Here is a 19495-nt window from a genome sequence, read left to right on the forward strand (position 1 = left end):
CCACTGTGTTCTGATTGGTTAGCTTCTGGAAGCTTCCTCTGACTCTGAACATCACGTAAACAAACAGTAGTAGTTGGACTGCTTCTTTTTCTCAATCTTTACTCAAAATATAAACTTTTGTACATGTTTGAGTCTGAACAAATAGTTGACTTTCATAGTTGATTTAAAGGCTAAAAGGCAGATGAAAACAATTATCAGCAAACAAAGGTACTCTAGTAAGTCTTAATCAAAGCAATAATCAGATCACAAAAGGTACTCTAATACTTTAAATCTTAACTCAAAACATTAATTTGGTCATTAAGCAAAGAAACAGCAATAACTACAACGTCTTCAACTTACTCAAATAATGCATCTTGTGCATAGTCAACTGGAGAAGACAGCTAATACCACGGTCAAGTCAGCATGCTGCAGCAGACAACGGGAGAGACTGAGCAAGGCCTGAGCCAGTTCAGGTGTGGCCTGTTAGGTTGAGGCTAAGTCCTGCCCACCTAGGACTGGGCAGGAAGGAGGTGACTCTTTGGTGCTGGGCAGCGGAGACTCTGGTTTTTTGGCTAAATGGTGTTCAGTCTGGCGCAGGAGGAGCAAAACTGACTCTATGGGTGCTTGTAGCTTTGGGACATTGTGGATACGAGGGAGAGGTGTCGCATAGTGTTTGGTCCCATCCATTTTTACTTTGGCTTCGAGTACTTTCATGGCCGCCTTGTCCTGTCTGGGTCTTGTGAATCGTTTTTCAGATTTAAAGGGGAGAATATCTATCTGCCTTAACTTTTTCACATGATGACTGAGTTCAGCATAGGAGGTGCCATTTGAGGTGAAGAGAGCTTGAGTGGCATTTGGATGCTCTTGGAGAAAGGTTGGCCCTTGAAGTGTCCAACCTAGCTGGGTATTGAGGGCTGCTGGTGCCCCTGGTGGACCAAAGTAGACTCTCTTTCTCTGAGTTATAAGGTGAGGCTCCTATCAAAAGAAGAGGCTGAACATGAATGCTGCATGTTCATTAGGGATGCTTCTTCCTCAGTTCACGATTAATAACAGACACTGAACAGGGTATCCAGGAACTACATGAAGACCACCACTGGAACCCCTTTGGGGGATTGCAGGCAGTGACTGGGTTCTGGGGATCTTTTCTAATTAAAGGCCTAGTATGGATACTAGGAGGTATAATTTTCATTGTGATTGTAATCGTTCTAATTTCAACTATTGTCAAAGTTTGTGTTAAGAAGGCCACAACAATGCTGGTAGCTGTACAATGTCCAGATCAACCTGATTTGTTCCATCTTCCAGACTGGATTCCACCATATCCGGGAAGCCTTGATAGTGATGACGAAACTGAGGATAGTCTTTAAAGCTTACTGACATGTTTTTGTTCTTATATGAGCCACCAGGATAGTATTAGCTTAGTATTAGGTGAAGTAGAGCTAATGACATGATGTATTGAATCTCTGTGAATTTACATTGCTGAAGTTTTGCTCTTTGCTCTGTTAGCTTAAAATAGTTAATTTGAATGTTAAGTTGTCAAAATGACAAAAGGGAGGATTTGTAGGGGAAATCTTATTTCTTAATCTGTTATTCTGATTTGGTGTTTTATAAATTGTAAGAATGATGAACTCTCTGTAAGGACAAAGTATCAAATCAAATCAAATTTATTTATAAAGCACATTTAAAAACAACCACAGTTGACCAAAGTGCTGTACAATAAGATATCAAGAATAAATGAAAACAACACAACAGGGTAACATCAAACAAGAAACAAGAACAAATAGAAAACAAATAATAGTAGAACACTGGGTTTTAACGACAGTCAAAGGCCCGAGCGAACAAGTGAGTCTTTAGTTTAGCCTTAAAAGTGTCTAGGGAAGGGGAACACTTAATTCCAAGAGGTAAGCTGTACCATTCTAAGATCTGGTGTTGTGAAGGGGGCAGATGAGCTCCGAGATGTACTGGGGGGCCAGGCCATGTAGAGCCTTAAAAACAAATAAAAGTACCTTAAACTCAGTCCTATACTTGACTGGTAACCAATGCAGGGAGGCCAGTATAGGTGTGATGCTGTCTCTCTTCCTTATGCCAGTTATTAGCTGAGCAGCAGCATTCTGCACTAGTTGCAAGCGAGACGGGGATGACTGGCTAACACCCAAATAAAGGGCATTACATTAGTCCAGACAGGAGGAAATCAGAGCTGTTGTGTTGAATGAGAGAAGTGGTTTCAATTTGTCAATGTTTCGTAGCTGGAAATAACAACCTTTGACAACAGAATTAATTTGTTTATCAAATTTTAGAGCCGAATCAAAAATAACACCGAGATTTCTGGCATGAGAATGAAGGTAAGGGGCCAGGGGCCCTAAGAGATTAGCTATACCCCAACTGGAGTCGGAGGGACCAAATAAAACCACTTCAGTCTTACTAGCATTTAACTGAAGATAGTTTTGTGCCATCAAAGTATGTTTGAATGAACTGTACAAGTAAATAGCACTGAACTCAAATGACTGGTCTTAAACAAACTGACAGCCCTGCGTCTAGACAGTGGACGGAGTTGAACTGTGTGCAGGGGTGAAATCAGGACAGACATCAAATGGATACATTACCATCTGCATGGATCGGTTTGCATATAAGGACAGTCATTTCGGTTGACCTGTGTTCAGTCTCTTGATGCCACCTTGGTTAAGAGAGGCTGCACCCTATTCGGCCGAATAGCGAGACTTTGTCTCTGTTTGCTGATTGCTGTTGGTTGTTCATTTTAATTTGACTTGATACTCTGTAATAAATTCCTTAAATCTGAGAGCAAGCTCAGTGTTGTTAATCAGCCTGTAATTTCTTGTTCCTCACCACACAGCAAAGTTTTTTTTGCCTCAACACATACAATGGTGGTGCAGACAACCATCAAAAGAAACATACTTTATTGTAGTAACCTGGGCAAAGTTTCGAAAAGGACGCATCATCTTTGCTGAAAAGTTTTATGTTTGATGCTAATTATAAAGTGAAACGAAATGACAAGTGGTGGTCTGAGCGTGCATGTATGTCAACACTATCACATTCATGTCATTGAATTAGTTTCCATTAAAGTGTGTGAGAAAGTTATCTGAAATGATAACCTGTCAAAAAATTCTTAGATGCACTAAATATGATGTTAGAGGGGAAATAAAAGACCAAATTAAGACGGGCTGTAAATGCACCTACAGTATATTTTACTCAATTATAGAAGATTTTATTGGCTCTTGCAATCGAGTTTCTTCTTCATTTCCAATATATTTTCTTAGTATACAGAAATATATAAAGAAGCACAAAGCTTATAATGTGATACAGGTTCAGATCAGTGCTGAAAACTAAAAAGATTGAAAAACATCTAAAAGTGTAGGTTCACATCAGAAAGTATTAATGCATGTATCAAATACATGACTTACACACTCTTATCTATGTGTACGACATACAAAATATAGTCTACAAAGCTGACATGTTAACACTAGGAGTGTTAACATGAACACAAAACTCACGGTTCAGTAAGTATCACAGATTTGAGTCATGGATCAGCTCAGTATTAGGATCAGCGGGAAAAAAGGGGGGAGACAAATAAAACTTTGTTTTCTATTTATCTGCAACACATTTACAGCCAGAAACAGCAAGGAACTTTTGCACATGGTCTTAAATGAAAACAACATTTAAGATGTCCGATGTTTAAATAAAATAAAATAAAATATATAAAATATTCAATGCTCAGTTATTGCAATATGAGGCATGAAACCTTCATCTTTTAAACAGTGAATGAAACAGCCTCTGTCCACATCATCAAAACTTGATAACAAACATTCACCGCTAACGTTAGTTAGTGGCTCAGCTGCAGCACATTAAACAGCAGGTAAACACGACTGAAATGTCAAATCGGACCATTAGATGCTGGTTTGATCGTTGCTCTTCAAAATCCCTGTTAGCGACATGCTGTCTGTCCATGACTTGTACTTACAGCAGTTTGTTTACTTTGTCTTAAATGAGACATTAAATTTTGCAATTAATCTGCAGTTCATATGCCTGCTGAACCGTGGGGGGCGATCCGTACGGATCACGGATCAACTACAATCCGTTACACCACTAGTTAACACTTGTTATTCTAATTACTTTAAGCTTATTACTCAATACACAGCTCGGCTTAAAAACAAACTAAAGAAACTGTCAGAAGCAAGCAGCCAGACCTCCTGCACACTAATCATACAACATCAACAGGTGACTGAACAACTACTCAATTAAAAACAAATGAATGAGTGAGTCCAGACAGCTCACTGTAACTTCAACAAGCAAACTAACGTGACCCACAACACATTATATGATCTCTGCTGCATTCTTGTTAAGGAGATAAATTCACACAACAGCCACACATTTAACCATGAGAGATGAAATTAGCGACCAAAGAGACAGAGAGAGACAAGCTGTATCTGACTCACATTATCTGACGTCGTTTTCTGTCTTTCATGGAGATGAAGTATTCATGTCATAACGTCCATTTGTGGCTGTTGGTCATCTTGTTTGTTAGTTAACAGAACTTTATGGCTGCTGCTTAACCAGTCTGATATCATTAGCAACAATGACAAACAAGCTAACTCTCCTGGTTGTTTCTCCGGTTGCTTCTCTCTCCAGCCTCCCCGGCAGCATCCTGCTGCTGCTGCGCTACACAGTCCAGATAATTTCTCCCATTAGCTTAACAACAGTCCTTAACAGTCCTTCCATTCATGTATAAAGAGTCCTTCAGGCTGCCACAACAAGCCAGCTGTTGGATTGGCTAACGCAAGGAGCTATCTACTGCTGCTACTCTGCCTTACAGTGGAGAGAATTGAAGATGAAATCTGGAAACTATCATTGGACCAACTTGATGTCAATATTACATTCTGGTTGTTGATTGGTTAGGGAGGACAGCCTCCCTTGGAGCGTCATTTTACGTGTCATGGCCAATCATAGATTAGCATGAAAAAAAATGAAATACATTAAGTCCAATGTAAGAGATCCCGCCCTGCGGAGGACAGCAGGCACCCGTCCTCCTCTGTCCCCCACTCCACCTCCACCAATTGCCCCCCCTCCACTTCACACACTGCCCTTTCTCCTCCTGCCCTGCAGGTGTCACTGTTGAAACATTTTAAACAGAATTTCAGTAATAGATTTTTTCCAAAGAACAGAGAAAAAATACTTTATAAATAATACTGAGATTTGTAATGGTTGATTTCAACCAAATATTCTTTTTTATATTTTGATCTCCCTTTTGCCTCTCAAAAAATGGAGGATGAACCTCCTCTGCCTCTATGGACCAGCCTCCACTGGTGTAGATTCAAAAAGTCAAGAGCAACTGGACTTGTTTTAAATTCTTGAAGATATTTTCAAGAATCTGAAAAAAGTTCAGTCGCCTTTGACTTTTTGGATATACAGTAAAAATTTGCTACTAGCATAACAAGTGTAAAACATGCTGTAGATGATATTTTGTCATTTTTTCTATTAACATTAATATTATCCATTTGTATATTCTGTCAAGTAAACCAATAAGAAAAAAAGAATTAAAAAATCAGACTATACTTCTGGAAGTAAAGTAAAAACCTGCTTCTATTTATTATTTTGCAAGAAAATGCGTCTAATTTGTAGAGTTTAGAGTATAAAAGTGGAATAATTATTCACCTTTTCAGTTTTAAGTTCTAATACAACTAATTTGATTTTTTTTCAAAAAGCTACGATAAAGAAACAATTGTTAAAATTGCCACTTAATAATTCAATATCCTTTTATCTCTAATCTTCTATCTTTAAAACTATGAATTAGTCATTGATTTATGCGTCCTTCTCACAATTAATTTGTCACCGGCTTTAAGTACAGAGTAATGAAGTTATACTAGTCAACAAACTATTGTTCTGCAATGTCATTATGAATTTGTGCTTAATGCAACAAACATAAGGAGAAATATCTCATGTTTTTATAGAACATTGCACAGTAATGTAGTACTGCACATGAAAGGTTTTCCTCTGACCTATAGACTGCTGCACACAATAGCATTTAGTGTACAGTTTGTAAAAACAATTATTACTATTGTTTATTTATGTATTCATCTATTTAGCACATTTTCAAACATAGTTTCATAGTGCTTGTTCTACTGTTTACATTTGTTTACAATGTGAGATCTGTTAAACATTTTGAATTGCACTGACCTGTATGAAAGGTGCTATACAAATAAAGTTAGATTGATTGACAGTAAAAACCAACAGAAGAAACAATAAATATAGTAATATAATTTGATTACGAGAAGTCAACAACAGTGACAATTTAAAGGTCTATATTTATATTCTTGGACTCTACTGGAATATCTTTGTATGATTTACAGCTAAAAGCTCCTTATTGATTTTATACTGGCCCTTTATGCAGCCCCTTGCAGATGTAGAGTCTTGCTTCAATAAAAACTGCAAGCTGGGAAAGACCTACGTTTCTAAGTTTTTAACCCCTTTAGAAATGATGTCTATATGAATAAAGAAGTATTAGTGTTGAATCTTGGACCGATCACGTTGTCTGGGTACCTCCCAGTGTGTAACAGTGTGTCATGCTTGTTGTATTGATGAGTAAAAAACTGATTCACAGTAACTCTCTCTGTGTGTGATGGTCTGGCACAGCTCATGTTGTGGAACATGGCTGCTGTATAGCCACCAGTGCTCCAAGGAAGACTTCTATTGGGCCAATCAAGGCGTGTTATGTACAGCATCCACGACCTCATTGCCGGCACCATGCCCTTGTGTAAGTGTAGCATGTTTTTTTGAACATGTCTTTAAACATACTAAACCTGAATAAATCTGTATTCATCTCTCTCTGATGTCATAACTGTAATCTGCTGGAAAACTAGTCGAGAAGAACTTTATGATACCAGAACACCACTCAGTGACATGAAATCATAGCTGTTTCATGGTTAAATATACTGTATTACAGGATACTTGAGCTTCATTCAGGTTTGGTTGCATGAAGGAATCTGTCAAATGATAAATGTTTGTCTGATATTCGACACTTAAGACACTGCTGTAACAACAACAGAGGAATACTGGGCTCTCTTCAAGTCAATATTTAATAAAAAAAACACAGTGGGACTAATGTTTAATAAGGTGTTGTGGATAGAAGCATCAGCCAACATTCAGGTAAAAATGTCTAATTGTTTCATTTCTCTGTTTCCTGTTTCTAGGATTGAGACCTACAGTGGTAGAACTATTTGTCTTGACCCAAATCTCCCGTGGCTCAAACAGGAGATAAATGAGGTGAGAATTAGCTGTTAAAATCTGTTGGGTTAACAAATGTGATATATTACGAGTACATAGTGTGCTATAGTTAGAAGGTCTGGAGAATCAAAATAGTTTCCAACCTTGCAGGATATGATGAATTTGATTTTTACCATGTTGACAAATTTCACATTTTTGCATGATCAACTGACCTGTTGTGCACTTATTAAAATACTTTAGGTTTTGCTGGCTTAAAAATTGGAATTAATTAATTAGAAGTGTTCCAGTTAAACAGTCTCTATTTTCCCCTATGATTACTGCCAAGCTGCAAAGTTCTCTGAAATTATTTGAAGGCTATGGAACCATAAAAACAAAATACTATATTAACTGAACTTTTCCAGCCAAGGATTGGTTCACACTATTTCATGGTCCTAATTACTTCCATGCAAGTATCCTGGAAAGAAAAATATAATTTGGTACTGAATTTAGGGAAAAACAGAAAATTCCCTCAATTCTTCAATTTAAAGCCAAGTAAATATTCATTCATTATTCATTTATTATTGAAAATTACATGTTGAATTGTATTCTTACTAGTGATGTGCAGAGAGCCCAGTATTTATATTTGTAGCAAAATTATTTATATTTGTATTCAAATAAAAGTGAAAATAGGTGAAAAAATCCAGGTTTTGTTTTTATCATGCTTTTAATTTTAGGACATTAAAGTGTTAAAATAAGTGTTAAGTGTTTTAACCTTTCTTTCTGCCTCTCTGCACCACAGGGAAGATTGGAGTGTGGGCCAGAATTCTAAGGCCAAAAGATGCAATCTGTGCAAACTCACAGATCTGAAGTCCTGGATGAAGATGATCTGGAATAAAAACAGCAGCCCAGAACAATTTCTGATGATTTACTACTTATTGCTTTTACTGAAATATCAAGATGTTTCAAGCAGAGTTGTTCTTTTTTGGGAGAAATAAACCTGAAGCCAGAAATAAATCATATTAAATTGATTTGAAAAGTGACTGACTGTTGTTTTTCTACATTTATAAAGTTCACTTTTAGTACAGGAGTTCATAGTAGCAGAGCAGATGGACCCAAATGCAGGAGACATCAGGCACAGGAACTGAAGAATTATCTTTGTTAAGTCTCAGAAATGCAGGCAAAGCAAAACTGAACAGGACAGAACAAAACTGAGCTACAAATGATCCAACAAGACTGAACTAAAACACAAGACTGAAATACTAAATGAACTAATGAGGAGATGAGGTGCAGGTGGGGAGATGGGCTGAGAAACTCAAGTGAGGTTAATGAGGAGATGAAACAGGAGAACAGGAAAGAAGCTGATAGGTTGGGGAAAACACTGAGAAAAGGGCAGGGCCTACGAGGCTGAATGCAGGACAGGTGTGAGAGAAAAGCAGGCTGGGGAAGAGCACAGGAAGACAGGAGGGAAACAGTGCAAACAGACAACCAAAAACACAAGCAGGCTCAAGAAAGCCTTAAATACCAGCAGGCCAAATACAAACAAAAAACACTACAGAGCTACGTGGGCTTAAAGTCCCAAAACATAGATCTGTTCCATGACCCAAAAACTGATACGTCACCAATTGGACGGTGAAAAGTATGAAAAACACTAAACCTGCAGCTCAGAGAAACCAGCCTGAAACACATTCTCACAACAATCTGGTCATAAAACAAATATTCTCATTATTAACCAGGTGAAGATAAACATATTTCAGATTTCACTTCAGTTCTGTTTGCTCTTCCAATTGAGAACATGTATTATGAACTAGGCAGTAAAATGTCTGGACAAAGGTTCAATGCAACAAGCATCAGTATCTCCACTGGTCCTTAAATATAATCTGCAACATATCTTCTCTTCTGTATCTTAACAGAATACAATGCAATGTAATGTGAAGCAATGATATACATTTACATGTTATTCCAGGTTATCTGAGCTTATGATGAAATAACATCTGTCAGTTACTGATATCAATATGAACTAAAAACCACGTGTGTCTCCAAACTGCCAGTCTAAACTGAATATTTCATATCTGATTAACCATTATTGCTACAGCATGATATGTTCCTTTTTATGCTGAAACACTGAGGCACGTTGATGAAGATAAAAAGCCATCGGCATGTTGATGCCTGTTTAGAGAAGCCAAAGAAACACATCGTCATGGTGACAGGACAGATGAAGGACAAATGAAGCAACAGGAAAGTGTTTTGGCTAAACCCAAACGGTGATATTCAAAAAGGTGGTTGCTTCACATTAACGTTCATGAGCATGAACATGTTGTTTATAATCTGCATTTCACTGGAAGCCTTAGCAAAGACAGAGAGAACTTTAATTTGGCTTGTATTCAGCTTGTTTTATTTTATTTTTAACTGGTCAGGTTGTAGCTTTGTTTTTCAGACGGACTTCCATTGATGGCCTTGCACATTACTTCCTGTGACACCTGCCACATAATACACTTTAACTCAACCTACGAACACTGTGCCTGTCCCAACCCACCTCAAATCAACAATTATTCCTGCAAGACTCCTGAACCCTCTCACCCTCACAATGGTTCCAAAGACATTAAAATGGTGTGTTGAAGGTAAAGGAACTATTCACTTAGGAACATCCAAATGTGACACAATTTACAATTCAACAGAAGAACTCACTGATAAGTCAAAAAGGAATGTGCCTCTAAAACAACAGCCATCATCAGACCCCATTGATGATTATAATCACCTTGCTACAATGATCGGTCATTGTTCTATACCACTACCAAAGGGTGTATACTGGATTTGTGGCATGAAAGCTTATGAATTTTTACTGGATGGTCTGGAAGATGCGGTCTGGATCATGTGATACAAGCCATGAGTGTCTTTACTGTGCCACCTGAAGCACGCAATGTTAAAAGAGACTTATACACACACACACAAACACCATGGACAAGATTTTTCGGTGCTCTCATTCCAAGTTACAGAGTCATGGCGGCTTTGGATCAAATAAGAGACCTTTCTCATTTGGTTGAAGACCTTGCAAACACTACTGCAAAAGGCATGTCCATGCCCTCACAAGAAATGACTGCTGTTAGAATGATGACTTTACAAAATCATGCTGCATTGGATTATTTACTGGCTTCTCAAGGAAGAACCTGTGCACTAATTGGAGCTGAATGTTGTACTTTCATACGTGACCACAATGCCACCATACAACAGATAACTAACCACTTGAATAATATTGCCAAATCGTTGCATAACCCTGTCACCACTGGTCTGTTTGATTGGTTTGAAGAAAAATTAGGAGCATTAATTTATGTAATCTTTGAATTTGTCTTGCTTGGATTTGGAATCTAGACTGTTATTAGCCTTTTGATCACCTGTCTTAAATCCATTTGTAACTCATTTATCAAACAACCACTAAAATCATGTACACCACTGCAACTCAACCTATTCTACCAATGGAGGTGGAAAATTCAGATTTTTTGTTTAAAATTGAAATAGATTTCGACTGAGTAGACTATGGCTACATAAAAAAAGCGTGGATTGAAGAAGAATACACATTTGGGAGCAGACTTGATAATTGAAGAAGAATACACATTTGGTTTGGAGACTTGATGATCAGGTGACGTCTGAGACAACCCTTTGATCAAAGATACACCAGTTGTGTCCGTCCTACCTCCTGACCCCTGCTGATTTGACCCCTCCTGTATTTGCCCCTTGATTTGCCTTGATATTGTATGCAAATGCCCTCCCTTCCTATCTTCCTATCATTTGTTGATCACTGCTTTGATCCTTACGGTATAAAATAATTTCTTCTGCTCTGGGTCAGTCTACTGTATCAGACCAGCTCTGTGTCAGTAAGCTCACCGCATTCCCGGAATGCTATTAAACCACTTCCACCACAGCAAACTTTGAACAAGGACTTGAGTGATTTTCTTCAACATTACTTTAAGCTTATTACTTAATATATGGCTCAGCTTGAAAGTGAACTAAAGAAACTGTCAGAAGCAAGCAGCCAGACCTCCTGCACACTAATCATACAACATCAACAGATGACTGAACAACCACTCAATTAAAAACGGGATCAATTCCACATGAATGAGTGAGTCCAGACAGCTCACTGTAACTTCAACAAGCAAACTACCCACAGCACATTATATATATCTCTGCTGCACTCTTGTTAAGGAGATAAATTCACACAACAGCCACACAGAGAGACATTTAACCATCCAAGATGAAATTAGAGACCACAGAGACAGAGAGAGAGAGAAGTTGTATCTGACTCACGTTATCTGATGTCTTCTTCTTTCTATCATGGAGATGAAGTATTCATGTCATAACATCCATTTGTGGCTGTTGGTCATCTTGTTTGTTAGTTAACAGAACTTTATGGCTGCTGCTTAACCAGTCTGATATCATTAGCAACAATGACAAACAAGCTAACTCTCCTGGTTGTTTCTCCAGTTCTTTCTCTCTCCAGCCGCTCCCTGGCGGTGTCCTGCTGCTGCTGCGCTGCCCAGTCCAGATAATTTCTCCCATTAGCTTAACAACAGTCCTTAACAGTCCTTCCATGGATGTATAAGAGTCCCTCAGGCTGCTACAACAAGCCAGCTGTTGCATTGGCTATTGCAAGGAGCTATATACTGCTGCTACTCTGCCTTACAGTGGAGAGAATTGAAGATGAATTTTGGAAACTATCATTGGACCAACTCGATGTCAATATTGCATTCTGGTTGTTGATTGGTTAGGGAGGCCGTCCTACCTTGGAGCATCATTTTACCTGTCTTCTCCAAAGAAGAGAGAAAAATTATGTTGTAAATAATACTGAGATTTGGTAATGGTTTATTTCAACCAAATATTCTTTTTTATATTTTGATCTCCCTTCTTGCATGGCTAAAATGAGCTCTTCTTTGTTTAGAAACAATATGTATATGCTAAATGTCTTTAAAGACGCAGCCTTTACACCACTCAGGGGTTTTTTGTTTTTAAAAGCAAATTGTTTTATTGGCATATAAAATTGCCCCCCACCCCTCTGATGTCATCAGGTGGGGGACAATGATATAGTTTGATGCGGTATGTTGTAAGATTCCACGTTGGTTTTCCTCCTGTCCTCCCCAATTATTTGAGTCACCAGCCGCCACTGGTGTGGGGGTTGAATGCAGTTCATTTTTGTAGGATACAGCAGAAAAGGCCTATATACATAGAGTACATTATACAAACTTTGTATGAAGTTTGGTGTTATTATCATTTATTTTACAATAATTATAGGTCTTATATGTATAATTCAATAGTGGGGATGACCTATGAGGGGAAGAGAAAAAATGGAGTGAGAGTGACAGTTTAGTGATAAAGTACATCAAAACTAAAAGTTGTAGCTCTGTACTGCAGTTTTTCCCTTATTAAGGCCCAAACACCTAGTGGTTCGCTCACACTCTCCATTCAAATATATGAGTATTTTTCTGTGTCCAGCTGCAGTTACTTATTGTCTCTACACACCTGACAGTACACATTTCAGTCAAACTTTGACCAGGTTATGTGGGTTAAAATTCTTTCCTTTTCTAAAAATAGACTTGATGAAAATTAGGAAAGTAATTTGTTTTACACACAAACTCATCAAGAGTTTTCAATTTACTAATTGAAATTCAAGTGAATGGACCCAAAACGTGCATAATTTTGATGCCACAGGTGTGAGCAAGACAGACATGTCTCACCCTGCAGAAAATTGTCATCCTCACACCGTTGAGATTTGATATTTCGCCATGACAGAGGAAGTTGCTATAACTTTATTGTAAATGCTCCAGTCTGCACCACACTTTACATGTTTGATAAGACTCCCGGCCTGAACATGTCTACATGACAATATTCCATCAGTGATGCAAACTGGCTGAATAGAGCCCCCTATGAAATTTCAGCAAAGCAGCCCCAGCAGCAGGCAAAATAGAGGACAAAGGAAGTGATGTTTATCTCCTTCTTGCACTGTCTGAAAACAGCCTGGGTCTGAAGACATCTACATGCCCGTGACAGAAGCCCTTCGATTGCACCGCAGCCTGACATCCGCAGAGGCGCGAGGGCCCGTTCAACGCTGCTTGCAGCTTTAATTTTAAGTTATATTCTGTTAATAACATTGTGCTGCAACCTCAGACTGGGATTAGTAATTTTAGTTTCTTTTAAGATTTCCCAGTGTGATTGGCTGCATAGATGGCACACACATTCCCATCACGGCTCCCTCACATAATGAAGCCGATTATGTGAATAGGAAGTCCATTCACAGCATAAATGTACAGGTACATTTAGATTGACTACTGTTTCAAAATGTTAAAGACTGCATCATAGTTCAACTAACATCTGTCATTCTCTGCACTGTCAAGATCATCTGTGATGCATACATAATTTCCAATGTGGAGGCCAAGTGGCCTGGGTCTGTTCATGACTCGAGGATATATCGCAAGTCTAACCTGAGCAACAGACTGCAACGTGGTAAGCAGCCTAAAGTTTTGCACAATATAATTCACTTGTCTCCCTCCTTTAATACACTCTAATGTATCCACTATACATTACAGGAGAGTTTGATGGCCTTCTGCTGGGTGACAGGGATTAACTATGCCAACCTAGGCTGCTGACCCCTTACCCCGACCCTGAACCAGGCCCCCAACAGAACTTCAACCGGGCTCACTGCAGTACGACAGCCTGGGTGGAGATGACCATAGGCCTGCTGAAAGCCCGTTTCCAGTGCCTACGTCACCTCAGGGTGACCCCTTAGAGGGCCTGTGATATTATTGTGGCATGTGTTGTTCTTCATAATATTGCCACTATTAGAGGAGAGCAACACCCTGCCCTACAAATTGAAGACCCTGATGATGACCCCATCCACCTGCCAGCTATCCAGGACAGCAGAGCAGTCAGAGACACCATATGCCATAATCACTTTAGAGTTTAAGTCACCATCATCACCACCACCACAGCAGTCATTTCATTTGGTCTTCTTTATTTCCTACAAATACAAAAGCTAGTTTAGTTTATGTTCCAATAGTTAACAGAATCAACATAATTCACCTGTGACCATGCACCCACCTCTAGCTTGTGCTCCAGTATTTCAATTTCCAAATCTGCCCTCCTAATCTGGCGGTCCAAGTATAACATTTCTTTATCGGTTTTCTTTATTTTTTTTTTTCCAGCAGTGTTTTTTTTCAATTGTGTCAATCTGTGCAGTGGAAGTTGAGGGACCCTCCTGCTGCTGCCCAGCCATGCTCTGTTAAAAAGGATGAGAATGTGTTAATACTTCAGTGTAGGCTAAATGTCACTCTATATTCCACCAGAATGGTAAGAAATGTGAATGGGAAGAGAACTATCAGTAACATATCAAGATGTTACCTCTATAGGTCTTTCTGTATCCCCGTCTGTAAAGGCAGCAGACACAGTTTCCTCGTCCTCTTCATCCTAGATGAGTGATATGTTTCAGTATACTTAAACTACCATTTGGCTAAATCTTTGGAGTATTGCCTACTTACAGTTACAAGGTCTGTTGTGGCGTGAGGGGGATCCACTAGGCATATAGCACCATCAGAATCTGTTGGGACAAAAGAAAAAAAAGACATGAAAGGGAAATAAATATTTGTATGAATAGGCTAAAAAAGATATATAGGCCTAGGCATATTACATTTTATAAAGGCACTTGTGTCTTGGGGGGTGGGCTCAGAGGATGAGCTCCCTCCAGGGATTCCCTCAGCCACTGGCCTTCCTACATTCTGGCTTAGGGCCAGCTCCTCTGCCTCTGTTAGAGGTGGCGGTGCTGGACCACCACCCGATTTACGGGCATCTGCCTTCTTTCTGTTGGCTGAGTAGAAGTCTGTGTTAGTTTAAATAGGATTAATTATTTAACAGAACATGATGTAGATGAGAAGACATTTATGTGTGTGAAACCAGCATTATGTTGGGGATAAAACAGCTGCTCAGTCAAACAGCCACTTAATATTTACTTTACAATGTAAAACATGGTCAAAATGAGGTTCCCCCATGAGATTATGCCGGGGTCTCACCTGTTTGAACAATGTTTTTATATTTCATCTTGAGCTGCTGCCAGGTGCGCTTCTCCCCAGCTGGATTGGACCTAAATGAAATAAATTAATAGGCGACCATTCAAGCAGTTTCCCACTGTAATATTATTGTGATTGCAAAGGACTACATTTAAACTTACGCATTGACCCGAGCAGCAATGTTCTCCCACGCCGTCTCCCTCTCTTTCGCAGCTGCAGCGGTGTTGCACTTCCTTTTGAAAATGTATTGAAACTCGCCGTATGAGCGAATTAAGATTTCCAGTTCTAGCGGGGTAAAAAACGCCGCCCTCCTCTTCCCCGTTGCCATGGTGACTCGTCGAATCGGGGCTCCATTGATGCTGGCTTTTTATAGTTGTGGTGCACGCGCTTAACTCAAGGTGAAACGACTCCGAGTTGATTGAACTGACTCAAATTAGCTGTTCTGGAACCGGAAACTCAGAGTTTTCTATCTCAGAGTAGATCAACTCAGAGTTCAGGATTAGACTCAGAGTTTGTTGAACCTGCTTTGTGAAACGGACCCCTGTTCCATGACCCAGAAACTGATACATCACCACTTGGAGTGTGAATAGCATGAAAAACACTAAACCTGCAGCTCAGAGAAACCAGCCTGAAAAACATTCTCAAAACAATCTGGTCATAAAAAACAAATATTCCCAGTATTAACCAGGTGATGACAAACATATTTCAGATGACACTTCAGTACTGTTTGCTCTTCCAATCGAGCACATGTATTATGAAGCAGGCAGTAAAATGTCTGGAGGGACTTTGGCACTAAAAGGACTGTAACATTGACAGATATCTACTTGATTTGCACAGAAATTTTGCACACTTTTTGCGCAGGAGGACTGTGGATTTTGTCCCACATCACTTACATTGTAAGTGTATTATGAAGGGATCTTCTAATGGTCAGTTTGAACAGGAGGAATTATTACAACAAGAAGAACATGTTTCACTGTTCATTTGGGCTCCTGACTGTTGTTTTAAGCCAGACTTGAAAAATTGTGAACCCGTCCTTTAATCACTAGACTGGCAGTCAGTTCCACCTTATCTTTTTTTTTTTTTTCTATTTTACATCTCATTTCTGCTAATGACAAAATGTTCCTGCCATATTGATTTTTTTGGAATAATAAATGTGTCTATTATTTATAAAACACTTTCATATCACATCTGATCTTTCTGAGGACATTGCTCAACACGGTTACACAATCTTTCCAAATACTGCAGAGACATTTCAACATTTCATTTTTCAAAGCGACAGTTAGCTAACACACAAATTTGAAATTGCAAAGAAGAAACTCTCCTTAATAAGTGAATATAAAAAAACATTTATGTCTGAAATCCAGGATCTGGTTTGAGCAGCTCTGCCTCCAAGAAATGTTTGAATAACTTCAACTTGTTGGGGAGTTGGCTTGTGAATATGATGGTGTTGAATTGTAGTACTCTGCTGGAGAACTCAGTGCAGGTCAGTCTGGATGTGGGCATCAGTAAAGTGTGAATGTAAAAGCTGCAGCATCACCACTTAAGAGGATGCACAACAAAGCTGAACATATATGGACATAACCAACGAACTCCAGGGCGTTTGTGAGTCTGTCCGTTTCCCTCGACAAGAACTGTTCCTCTTTTTTTGTGAATCGGCAGTATATAAGATCACACCTCTCTGGTTCACTCATCATTAGACTTTAGTGAGTTGTTAGTAACTGAACACAGGAGGCGTTTACAGAAAAGATCCAGTGTTAACAAGCGTCTGAAGATGAGGAAGACTCTCTGCATTTGTCTGCTCACCCTGGCTATCGTGATGCTGTTCTGTGCATCAGGAGGTACAGCTCTTCATCTACACTTTTTGCACTGTTATACATACAGAGTAATGAAGTTATACTAGTCAACAGACTATTGTTCTGTAATGTCATTATGACTTTGTGCTTAATGCAACTGCATCTCATGTTTTTACAAAAAAAAAAAAAATTTGTACAGTAATGTAGTACCGTACATGAAAGGTTTTCCTCTGACTGCTTCAGACAATAGCATTTAGTGTATAGTTTGTAAAAATAATGATTATTAATGATTATTATTACTATTGTTTATTTATGTATTCATCTATTTAGCACATTTTCAAACATAGTTGCATAGTGCTTGTTCTACTGTTTACATTTGTTTACAATGTGAGATCTGTGAAACACTTTGTATCACACTGACCTGTATGAAAGGTGCTATACAAATAAATTGATTAAAAGTAAAAACCAACAGAGGAAACAGTAAAAAATATTAAAATAATTAGATTACAAGAAGTCAACTCTAAAACAATGAGGAGCATAGACCACAACAAGATAAAAAAAAAAAACAGTAGTTACAATTTAAAGGTCTATATTTATATTCTTGGACTCTACTGGAATATCTTTGTATGATTTACAGCTAAAAGCTCCTTATTGATCTTATACTGGCCCTTTATGCAGCCCCTTGTGACTGTAGAGTCTTGCTTCAATAAAAACTACAAACTAGGAAAGACCTACGTTTCTAAGTTTTTAACCCCTTTAGAAATGAATCACAGCCTGATGTCTATATGAATAAAGAAGTATTAGTGTTGAATCTTGGACCAATCATATTGTCTGGGTACCTCCCAGTGTGTAACAGTGTGTCATGCTTGTTGAATTGATGAGTAAAAAATTAATTCACAGTGACTCTCTCTGTTTGTGTGAAGGTCTGGCACGTTCTCCCATGATGTTTTCCTGCTGCATGACACCCAGTGCTCTAAGGAAGACTTCTATTGGGCCAATCAAGGAGTGTTATGAACAGAAACCACGATATGGTTGCCGGCACCATGCCTTCCAGTAAGTACAGCATGTTTTTTTGAACATGTCTTTAAACATACTAAACCTGAATAAATCTGTATTCATCTCTCTCTGATGTCATTACTGTAATCTGCTGGAAAACTAGTCGAGAAGAACTTTATGATACCAGAACACCACTCAGTGACATGAAGTCATAGCTGTTTCAGGGTTAAATATACTGTATTACAGGATACTTGAGCTTCATTCAGGTTTGGTTGCATAAAGGAATCTGTCAAATGATAAATGTTTGTCTGATATTCGACACTTGAACATGAATTCAACATTCAGGTAAAAATGTCTAATTGTTTCATTTCTCTGTTTCCTGTTTCTAGGATTATAACCAACACTGGTTTGAAGTGTCTCAAACCAGATACCCCATGGCTCAAACAGGAGATAAATGAGGTGAGAATTAGCTGTTAAAATCTGTTGGGTTAACAAATGTGATATATTACGAGTACATAGTGTGCTATAGTTAGAAGGTCTGGAGAATCAAAATCGTTTCAAACCTTGCAGGATGTGATGAATTTGATTTTTACCATGTTGACAAATTTCACATTTTTGCATGATCAACTGACCTGTTGTGCACTTACTAAAATACTTTAGGTTTTGCTGGCTAAAAAATTGGAATTAATTAATTAGAAGTGTTCCAGTTAAACAGTCTCTATTTTCCCCTATGATTACTGCCAAGCTGCAAAGTTCTCTGAAATTATTTGAAGGCTATGGAACCATAAAAACAAAATACTATATTAACTGAACTTTTCCAGCCAAGGATTGGTTCACACTATTTCATGGTCCTAATTACTTCCATGCAAGTATCCTGGAAAGAAAAATATAATTTGGTACTGAATTTAGGGAAAAACTGAAAATTCCCTCAATTCTTCAATTTAAAGCCAAGTAAATATTCATTCATTATTCATTTATTATTGAAAATTACATGTTGTGTTTAAGTGTTTTAACCTTTTTTTCTGCCTCTCTGCACCACAGAGAAAATTGCAGTGTATTCTACTTACCTCAGGCAAAGGCAGATTTGAAGTCCTGGATGAAGATGATCTGGAATAAAAACAGCAGCCCAGAACAATTTCTGATGATTTACTACTTATTGCTTTTACTGAAATATCAAGATGTTTCAAGCAGAGTTGTTCTTTTTTGGGAGAAATAAACCTGAAGCCAGAAATAAATCATATTAAATTGATTTGAAAAGTGACTGACTGTTGTTTTTCTACATTTATAAGGTTCACTTTTAGTACAGGAGTTCATAGTAGCAGAGCAGATGGACCCAAATGCAGGAGACATCAGGCACAGGAACTGAAGAATTATCTTTGTTAAGTCTCAGAAATGCAGGCAAAGCAAAACTGAACAGGACAGAACAAAACTGAGCTACAAATGATCCAACAAGACTGAACTAAAACACAA

The 19495-nt window shown here is 38.4% G+C and overlaps 2 long non-coding RNA genes across 2 annotated transcripts; both read left to right on the plus strand.

Moving 5' to 3' along the window:
- The first annotated feature begins 5067 nt into the window (after positions 1-5067).
- LOC137183927 (uncharacterized) lies at positions 5068-8231 on the plus strand. The gene is made up of 2 exons (XR_010928580.1): positions 5068-6742; positions 7179-8231. It is a non-coding gene; the product is annotated as an uncharacterized lncRNA (long non-coding RNA).
- A 9797-nt stretch (positions 8232-18028) lies between these two features.
- On the plus strand, positions 18029-19286 carry LOC137183926 (uncharacterized). The gene is made up of 3 exons (XR_010928579.1): positions 18029-18082; positions 18415-18484; positions 19067-19286. It is a non-coding gene; the product is annotated as an uncharacterized lncRNA (long non-coding RNA).
- Positions 19287-19495: the final 209 nt, after the last annotated feature.

Source organism: Thunnus thynnus, chromosome 6 (assembly GCF_963924715.1).
Source record: "Thunnus thynnus chromosome 6, fThuThy2.1, whole genome shotgun sequence".
Taxonomy (NCBI): domain Eukaryota; kingdom Metazoa; phylum Chordata; class Actinopteri; order Scombriformes; family Scombridae; genus Thunnus; species Thunnus thynnus.